This window comes from Eriocheir sinensis, chromosome 8 (assembly GCF_024679095.1).
Source record: "Eriocheir sinensis breed Jianghai 21 chromosome 8, ASM2467909v1, whole genome shotgun sequence".
Classification (NCBI taxonomy): Eukaryota; Metazoa; Arthropoda; class Malacostraca; order Decapoda; family Varunidae; genus Eriocheir; species Eriocheir sinensis.
In genome coordinates, this window is record NC_066516.1 from 4,894,594 (window position 1) to 4,905,407 (window position 10,814).

Consider the following 10,814-nt stretch of genomic DNA (forward strand, 5'->3'; position numbering starts at 1 on the left):
TTTTGCCTGAAAGCACTGCAAAATCAAGCAGAATTGGATTAAAAATCTATTTATATTGCAATATTTGCTGAGTATCTGCTTTGGGTGAATCAGCCTCGCCTTCTTTGAAATTTTAATCGAAGGGTAAATTAACCCTCTCGCTCACTTTCATGCCAATGGGGTGTATATATGTTTAGGGCCCAAGGTCTCGGTCACGCCAGTGGCGTGAATGCGACCAAAAATGTTATTTGAAATACTTATATTCACGCCAATGGCGTCATTTTCTGGTTGAGCCTAATTAGTCTCCTAACCCTCACCCAAATGAACTACTAAAGTAGCTAGCTATCCTCTTCACTGGCGTGGCTTTGACCACGAGTTAAGGTGGCGTCACACTGGACCCAAATCTGGCGAGCACGAGCTCTTGCTGGCAGCTTTTGCTCGCGAGCAAGTCACTGTTGTCGTCACACTGACGAGCGATGAGGGGCGAGCAATGAGCAACATTGTAAACAAAGCCTCAACCATGGCGCCTAATACACCTACGCTTCACATTATGGCTAAGTGTGCAACTGTGACGCCATTATTTGCCGTTATTCAACGAGCTCGGAAGAAGAAAAGACCAGTCTGGGTTCGGTCGTGGCTGAAGAGAAGGGATGGAGACCCATGGTGTGTACAGCATCATAACTGTCTTCATCGTAGACTTAAATAAATGTGGATGGCTGTGGTACCACAACTCGGGATGGTCCCTGACTCTAAATATTAAAGAATGCATAATACCGGAGGACCAATGAACTCTAGAACTAGGAGCGAAGGTGGTCATGGCGAGTGTTTACTTTTGCTGGGCGGTCTCGGTCTTGGTCAGGGATCCAGAAATAAAAATAAAAACCAACACTAGTTTTCACAATATTATAAATTATTACAAACACCTTCAAACATCAAACGAGTACATGAATAAGTTCTCTAAAACCATGGGTATACGGATCCAGTACACTAGGCAATATATATTATTCACATATCAGTGCACCAAAGAGCTCATCTGACTGCCTGCTCGCGGCTCGCCGAGCTGCTCCCCGTTCAAGCGGCGAGCTAAACGCAGGAGCAAAAGCTCGCGAGCGAGCCATCCCGCGAGCAAAAGCTGCCAGCAAAAGCTCGTGCTCGCCAGATTTGGTCCAGTGTGACGCCGGCTTTAAAACAAAGGCAGTTTCCGCCATCTTGGCGCAACAGTCGAACGTTTCCTCTCATTGCTGTGAGCTGTAAACCTTTCGCGCGGTACGTTGCGGCCATGAGGCCTACCAGAAATATATACTTTTTACCAACTTATTAAAGTAAATATGCAGCTATGAGAGTGTGAATTCGAATTTTTCGCATTTCTGCATGCGCGAAGCGCACTAGTTTGTAGTATTCTACTTCTAAATTCCTACAATAAAATTATACGAGCTGTTGAAAACAACTTTCGTGAGAGATTTCCTTGATTTCTGCTTTACAATATGTGCTACAAACATTGATTTATCATGTGTTTTGAATAAAAATAAAGGCAAAACAACAAATAAGAAGCGCACTTTCTTAATTGTTTTAAGAAATGTTTTTATTTTTCCGCTAATATCTCATGGTGCTAATTGTCGTATTGGAAATCTGAAGAAAGCATAAGAATTCTCATGAAATTCTACCCTGAAAATCTTTAGCTATGGAGGTGGATGGGAGCATGAAGTAAGTTGAAAAATAGTTTATACGCATTTTATTTCGTGTCCATAAATGTCGTATAAATTATTGTTTTGTATTTTTTTATTATGTCATGTAAAACTACAACTAATATCGAAGCCACTCATATATTATATATAGGAATGAGTGCAGTCTTTGTGGGTGAAAACTGACTGAGAAACAAAATATTTTGGAACACTGAAAAACTGCCTGGAGCCGGCCAGAGCAGGGATTCTACAAATAGACATAGAAAAAAAATCTTAATGAAACTTATGGTGTGAGAGAGGGTTAAGTACGTGGGATCTCAAAGACCATTCTGCATCCAAGACTCTGTTTACAATGTGACTCTTTGCTCAGACTGGAGGGGCAATGGACCCATATTTTAAACTACTTCACACCTTGTATGTTTAAAATGATTTACTTTCTTTAAGTCTAAGGAAAAACAATTTCTGAGCAAAGCGTTACATTTAGTGAACAGAGTCTTGGTGAGTCTCGGATACAGGATGGTCGTTGAGATTCCACGTACTTAATTTACACTTCGATTAAAATTTCGTCGAAGGCGAGACTGATACAACCAAAGCAAGTACTCGGCAAATATTGTAATATGAATAGAAATGTTTCAACAGTCCAATACTTATTGATTTTACAGGGTTTTCATGCAAGGAAGATTTTGATGAGGATAAGTTTCTAGTTAATCATTATTGTCTCGTTTACCAATAAAGTAAAACAACAAGAATGATTAACTACATTTTTATTACCAAAGTATGACTTATTGTATTAAAGTGTAATTGTTAAAAGTCGCAGAGAAACACAGATAACATACGATAATGGGGTATATTTATCCTTACCAGGTGTCACTACCGATTACGTCTTTGGGCCCACGAAGCTTGAACTATGCTTTTAATTATCGTAAATTACCATTTTTTTTCTACGTACTTGCCTACCGCGCCGGTAGCCTTCCTTGAGGTGCCTGGTGGTCGGCCCGAGCCCGTCGTGGCACAGGCAAGTGTTTATAATGGCGCCATCTATTCTTGGATCATGCTACCCACTTGAGCTCATTCTTGATTTCCCTTGAACAGTTCCTCTAGAGTCCGGGTTAACATATGGTCTTCAGGACAGCATGTAGATAGTCTTAAGCCACTCGGCGGTGACTGAAAAATCCCAGGTGGTAGTGGCAGGTTCGAACCGGCGTCATCTAGGACGCGGTGGAACGCCGGACCGATGTGGTGTCGTCAGACATCCCGTATCGTGAGACATCCCATCCTGAATACATACATGAATTTCGACACGGTACCGTGTCTTTTGTCGACTGCTTATCAGGATCTGCCCCACCTAAGTTTATTTATATTATTATAAAAGCAAATGATGACGTATGTATATAACTATGATATCAATAATCACTTCTTCTTTTTCTTGTGACCTATTCCGTTTTGCATCGCTTTTTAGGTCCTCCTTGGTACTTTTTTTTTATACTTAGATGCTTCACTTAGTTACTCTGTGATAATAAAGATTGGGTTCCGCGATGCGAAGTTCAGGATGGGATGTCTCATGATACGGGATGGCAGACGACACCACACCAGCACGCTAACCACTCAGCAATCACTTTCCCATGTGTTTCTTTGGGACTTGTTAAAATTACACTTCAATACAATAAGTGATACTATTGTTAATAAAAATGTAGTTGATCATTCTCGTTGTTTTATTTATTGGTAAATGAGAGAAAATAAATGGCCGTTGCAAGGTTCTCCTCATTAAAAATCTTTCTTGCATGAAAAGCTTGCAAAATCAAGCAGAACTGGACTTTTTAAAAAATTATTTATACTACAATATTTGCTGAGTACCTGCTTTGGGTGTATCAGTCTCGCCTTCGAAGAAATTTATCATAAACAAGCAACTCGACAAAAATCGTACTATTCATTGTTTGATCTCCGTGGGCGACACTAGCTTCCGCTTCCAGTGTTACACTCCGCCCTCAACTCCTGGCTTCAGACGTCATCACCTTTATCCTGCCCACCTTCCAGGTAGCGGCACGCGTCCCCCCCAAGGTCATGGCCCACTCCCCACAACAACCAGCACTCAGTTGAGGGCGGAGTGTAATATGCTGGATCGGAAGCCTGGGACCACACGGAGACCCAAACACCTGGCAGCCCTTGTGTAGTGGGAGGTTTTATCTAGCTGCTTGACGCCCTAAAATGTGTTTTGATATATTTCGTCGAAGGCGAGACTGATACACCCTAAACAAATACTTGGCAAACATTGTAATACCAATATATATATATATATATATATATATATATATATATATATATATATATATATATATATATATATATATATATATATATATATATATATATATATATATATATATATCTATATTTCTTCTTAAGTCCAATTCTGCTTGAATTTGCAGGGCTTTCATGCAAGAGAGGTTTTTTAATGAGGAGAACCTTTCACGGTCATTTATTTTATCTTATTTACCAGTAGATAAATTAACGAGAAAGTTCATAGTGAATATTTGAATGGGATTATAGCATTTTCCCCTTATCTCTTACCTTTTAATTTACGGATATTGTTTTTAAAAGGGATGGTGACAACAAATAGTATGACGGGATGACAGGTGTATATCAAGTCTGGCTTGGTATGCACGGAGAAAGTGGTGTGTAGTAGTGACACTGTAAGTTTGTGGCCCTTATTAATGATTTTGATCAGTTGACTTTGAAGAAAATATTGGAAGTTATGATTTTTGTGTGATACTATTATTTTTAGTTGTTCCGTGTGATCGCGTGCTTTCCTATAAAATATTTGCCATGATTTTCTCCTACAGCCGAACACTTCATTAGGGTCTCTTGGTTGGGCTTAAGGGGGGTTGTAAATGGTCAGCCAGAATTTTTTTTTATATGTTTTTGGCTTATAAAATTCTGCGATTTTTTTTCTTTTGGTATATAAATGAATATGATGAAAAAATAATAGTGGTATGCAACATGCATTTCAATGCAATGCAACGTGCTGTAATGAGCTTCTGCGCGGCGCCACTGGCTTGCAATCCATGTTTTCACCTCTTTTTAATTTTAGGATTTTTTATTTCATCATGATAGTCTTAGGTTCTTTCACACCACTAGTTAAGAAAATGGAAATTTTAAGTCACTAATATATTTTTGTATTAACCGTGGAAAATCAATTTATATATTATTTTTTTTCATAAATCCAACAAAACACACTATGTATCAGCCTCAGATGTCTTTTGAATTATATTCTATTGATTTTACATAGTAGAACACTGGTTTTTACTTTGAAATATGGTCAAATTCGAGTACATGCATTTGTGACCCCGTAATAAAGACGTAACAATGGGTAAACAAAGCAGCCTGTGTACCCATCTAATGAAAGTAAGTTAAGGAAACCATGTCTGTTTTTTCCTTCATATCCTGTGTATATATCCTGTGGATTTCAAGTCCCTAGTTGGCATAGTAAAAAATATAAAAAAATAAAAAAAATAAAAAATCAACTTCATCGCATGATATCTCAAAACCATGATTTTGCACTTTAGAAAATATCTCTTCCGTTGCACTTTTTGTTATACACACATCTTCTACTGCAGTTTATTAAAATATGTGTCAGGAATAGGGTTTGCTGTCGGAACTATTGTTTGAAGTTGAATTTGATTTTTGAAAAATATTTGTCAAAATATTTTTTATTTCATCGAACTTTAAAAAAATATTTTTTACTATTGTATAAAACTTGCCGTTAGCAAGCGTTAATCTCCTATCCTTCCTGATTACAATGTTTTTTGAATGAAAGAAATTGGCCCGTAAGTAAGGGAGGAGATACGCTTTAAACATTAGAAATTTAAGATGGGATTTGAAATTTTACAACCCCCCCTTAAGAACATTTAGCCTGTTTTCTGATTTGTTTAGTTCAGGGGTTCCCAAACCAGGGTTGGGACCACAAGTAAGTCAGAATGCTCATTATGTGGGGTCATAAAGAGGTCATGGGGTCGGTGGGGTCGCTGAGGTACCCCCAAGGTCTGGGGGTACGAAATATCAGTGCTGTATAGTACTTTCCTTGAGAAAAAAAAGTCAAATAATAAATAATAATTGCTTCAAGCACCCTTACATGACCGTTGAATCCCCCCTCTCCCTCACTCCCTTACTACCCTCCCCGCTCTTACATCCTCGTGAAATTCGCGTAATCTAAATTTCGTTTTATCTCCCTATTTACTAATTTATTCCAAAAATTTCACATTCTCAATATCGTCAGCACCCGTAAAACTTTGGTATATATGCAAAAGAATCCTCACTTCCATGGTTTTTGACAAATTTAATGATGAAATTAAATTCTCATAAAATATCAACCTTTGTGCAGGAACAGGCTGAGGGTACTCACTTGTGCTTCCGCCCCCACTCTCTCAGGTCAGTTCCTGTGAACCGCAATTTTATGTGTTTTAGTGTGGTAAGATGGTGCAATGCAATGATAATGTGCAGCAAAGGAGGTATCACAATGAGAAGAGAAGTGATGATGTTGCGTTACTCTTTTGAAAATACTTCATTTACATTGCTGATTAATAACATTAATATAAATATATTTAGTAATACGAGTACTATTCCTTTTCCAGCGGCCAGCCATTATGGAGAGGTTTTAAAGACACCATCTGAAACTTAAACCAAGAAACGGAAACGCTCTTTTTATACATCATTCCTTGACAAACATGAAATTGCAGACGTCAGTGGTAAAGGTATATGTGTTATGAGTTCTAAAGAAATTGCTGAGGAATCATTGAAGCCTAATAAACTACAGAGACACATGGAAACTCAGGCAAATATTGCTGTTCCCTCGGAAGAGGCCCGCAAGAGATTTTTCCATCATCGTTATGAAAATCTAACCATGTCTCAGGCAATTTTATGCAGAACACTATCTCAGAAGGAAAAGATGGAAATGTTTTCGTATAAGACAGCTTTCCTGATTGCTCAGCAAAAGCGACCTTTCACAGAGGGTGAGACTATCATAAAGTTTGCTTTAAAAAACTCTTGTGGAGTATTTGAGGATGAACCATTTGCTAAAAAGATCCGTGAAGCTGTTGATGATGCTACTCTCAGCAATAATACCAAGACGCCTCCTATTGTAAGTAAAATCTAAATATGTTTTTCTCCTTGACATAAATACCATCATATGACCAACAATTCACAATAATGCTGTAAATGCAGAATTAAATATAAACACTTGGGATATATATATATATATATATATATATATATATATATATATATATATATATATATATATATATATATATATATATATAAATACACACACACACACACACACACACACACTTGGGGTCGCACTGAACAGTTGAAAGTGCTGAATGGGGTCGTGCTAGGAAAAGCTTGGGAACCCCCGTTTAGTTGTTTAAAACGAAATTAGTATTCATCATGGTGCGTTCTCCCCTGAAACGATGTCAACATATTCAGGAAGGACCACTCTCCTCCTTGATAAATCATATATATCTATATTAACCAAAATGAAAATCAAAGCAAATTAATACATCAATTAGTTGTAAAATTGCCCTTGTATCATATGGAAGTTCGTAGGAAAAAAAAATGATGTATGATAAAGCAGACATTTCTCGAGTAGGCTAAAGTAAACGTGATCTCCTTGTGAAGAAAACATGCCAACATAGAGTACGTAACATGCTTAGGATCAGTCATTTAAAAAAGAATTACATATTTCCCATTTTGGAATCACATTCTCTCTCTCTCTCTCTCTCTCTCTCTCTCTCTCTCTCTCTCTCTCTCTCTCTCTCTCTCTCTCTCTCTCTCTCTCTCGTAGTGAGGTTACTTACAATGAGTCCCACCGCGAATACAAACACGAAGTAGAGCACCAGCACCACAATGTCCACAGTGTTCAGGACCTGCTCCTCGGTGGTGTCCGCCATGGCATCAATGTACTTCAAGGGAGACCCACTGCGCTGGTCTTCTCCTTTCACGTTCTTGATAACGACTGATTGTCTTATGGCTAGCAATCTCACAAATTTATCATTTCCAGGATTAGAGGTTGTAAAATGTCATGATAACGATAATCCGCGTCATTTCTGTAGTCAGGAGAGATGAACGTCATCAGGTGTGTAATTCCACCCTATATATATATATATATATATATATATATATATATATATATATATATATATATATATATATATATATATATATATATATATATATTTTTTTTTTTACAGCAAAGGAGACAGCTCAAGGGCACAAAAAGTAAACATTAATAAAAAAAAAGCCGCTACTCGCTGCTCCTAAAAAGAATCCAAAGAGGTGGCCGAAAGATAAGTCAGTTTCGGTAGGAGGTGTCCTGATACCTCCTCTTGAAAGAGTTCAAGTCGTAGGCAGGAGGAAATACAGATGAAGGAAGATTGTTCCAGAGTTTACCAGCGTGAGGATGAAAGAGTGAAGATGCTGGTTAACTCTTGCATAAGGGTTTGGACAGTATAGGGATGAGCATGAGTAGAAAGTCGAGTGCAGCAGGGGCCGCGGGAGGGAGGCATGCAGTTAGCAAGTTCAGAAGAGCAGTCAGCGTGGAAATATCGATAGAAGATAGAAAGAGAGGCAACATTGCGGCGGAATTTAAGAGGTGAAGACTATCAGTATGAGGAGAGCTGATGAGACGAAGAGCCTTTGCCTCCACTCTGTCCAGAAGAGCTGTGGTGGAGCCCCCACACATGAGATGCATACTCCATACGAGGGCGGATAAGGCTCCTGTATATGGACAGCAACTGTGCGGGGGAGAAGAACTGGCGGAGACGGTACAGAACGCCCAGCCTCGAGGAAGATGATTTGGTAAGAGATGAGATATGAAGTTTCCAGTTGAGATTTTGAATTAAGGATAGACCGAGGATGTTTAGTGTTGAGGAAGGTGATAGCTAGGTGTTGTCAAAGAATAGGGGATAGTTGTTTGGAAGATTGTGTCGAGTGGATAGGTGGAGAAACTGTGTTTTTGAGGCGTTGAAGGACACCAGGTTCCTCTTGCCACAATCGTAAATAATAGTAAGGTCTGAGGGTAAGCGTTCTGCAGCCTCCAGCCTTGAGTCGTTAAGTTCCTGTAAGGTGGGTCTTCTATTAAAAGAAGTTGAATAATGCAGAGTGGAATTTTCGGCGTAGGAATGGATTGGACAGTTGGTTTTGGAAAGAAGATCATCAATGAACAACAGAAAAAAAGAGTGGGAGATAGGACAGAACCCTGTGGGACACCACTTTTAATAGATTTAGGGGAAGAACAGTGACCGTCTACCACAACATAAATAGAACGGTCAGAAAGGAAACTGGAGATAAAGGTACAGAGAGAAGGATAGAAACCGTAGGAGGGTAGTTTAGAAAGCAAAGATTTGTGCCAGACCCTATCAAAAGCTTTTGATATGTCCAGCGCAATAGCAAAAGTTTCACCGAAACGGCTAAGAGAGGATGACCAAGAGTCAGTTAAGTAGTCTAGGAGATCACCAGTAGAACGCCCCTTGCGGAACCCATACTGGCGATCAGATAGAAGGTCAGAAGTGGAAAGGTGCTTTTGAATCTTACGGTTAAGGATTGATTCAAAAGCTTTAGATAGACAAGAAAGTAAAGCAATAGGACGGTAGTTTGAGGGATTGGAGCGGTCACCCTTCTTAGGTACAGGCTGTGTGAAGGCATACTTCCAGCAAGAAGGAAAGGTAGATGTTGACAGGCAGAGGCGAAAGAGTTTTACCAGGCAGGGTGACAGCACGGAGGCACAGTTTTTAAGGACAATAGGAGGCACTCCATCAGGTCCATAAGCCTTCTGAGGATTGAGGCCAGAGAGGGCATAGAAAACATCATTTTGAAGAATCTTTATAACAGGCATAAAGGAGTCAGAGCGGTCATGACTAGGACGAATATCCCCAGAATCGACCAGAGTGGAGTTTTAGAAAAAGTTTGAGAGAAGAGTTCAGCCTTAGAGATAGATGAGACGGCAGTGTTGCCGTCAGGACTGAGGAGTGGAGGGAAAGATGAAGAAGTGAAGTTGGAGGAGATGTTTTGGGCTAGATGCCAGAAGTCACGGGAAGAGTTAGAGAAAGCAAGGTTTTGACATTTTCTATTAATGAAAGAATTTTTGGTTAGTCGGAGAATAGATTTGGCACGATTTCGGGCAGAAATGTAAAGTTCATAATTAGCATTAGTTTGAAGGCTCTGGTATCTTTTGTGAGCTGCCTCTCTGTCTTTGAGAGCACGATAACAAACATGATTAATCCAAGGCCTGTTAGCATGAGGAGTAGAGAAAGTACGTGGAATGTGTGCCTCCATTCCAGAGACAATCACTTCTGTAATGCGCTGGGCACACACAGAGGGGTCTCTATCCTGGAAACAGTAATCATTCCACCCGAAATCGGAAAAGTACATCCTCAGGTCGTCTCATTGAGCTGAAGCAAAATGCCAGAAGCATCGTCTCTTCGGTGGATCCACAGGATGAACAGAAGCGATAGGACAGGATACATAAATAAGGTTGTGATCGGAGGAGCCCAACGGAGAGACCAGTTTGACAGAGTAAGCAGAAGGGTTAGAGGTAAGGAAGAGGTCTAGAATGTTGGGCCGATCTCCAAGACAGTCAGGAATACGTGTAGGATATATATATATATATATATATATATATATATATATATATATATATATATATATATATATATATATATATATATATATATATATATATATATATATATATATATATATATATATATATATATATATATATATATATATATATATATATATATATATATATATATATATATATATATATATATATATATATATGTATATATATATATATATATATATATATATATATATATATATATATACAGTAAACCCCGCTTAAGTCGGACCCGAATAAGCCGGATATCGGATAAGTCGGACACTCATTTATTTTTTTATTTTTTTATTTTTTACGTTCTACGTTACGTTTATGTTTACATGTGAATGCCTACAAGAGAGAAGACTAATACAAATTACAGGAAACATCGAACTATTATCCAACATTGTGGCAGAAAATTATCGGGTGTTTTATACAGCTTTTGGCTAAATATTGTACATAAAAAACACATACATTTTATCAACAAAAAAAAT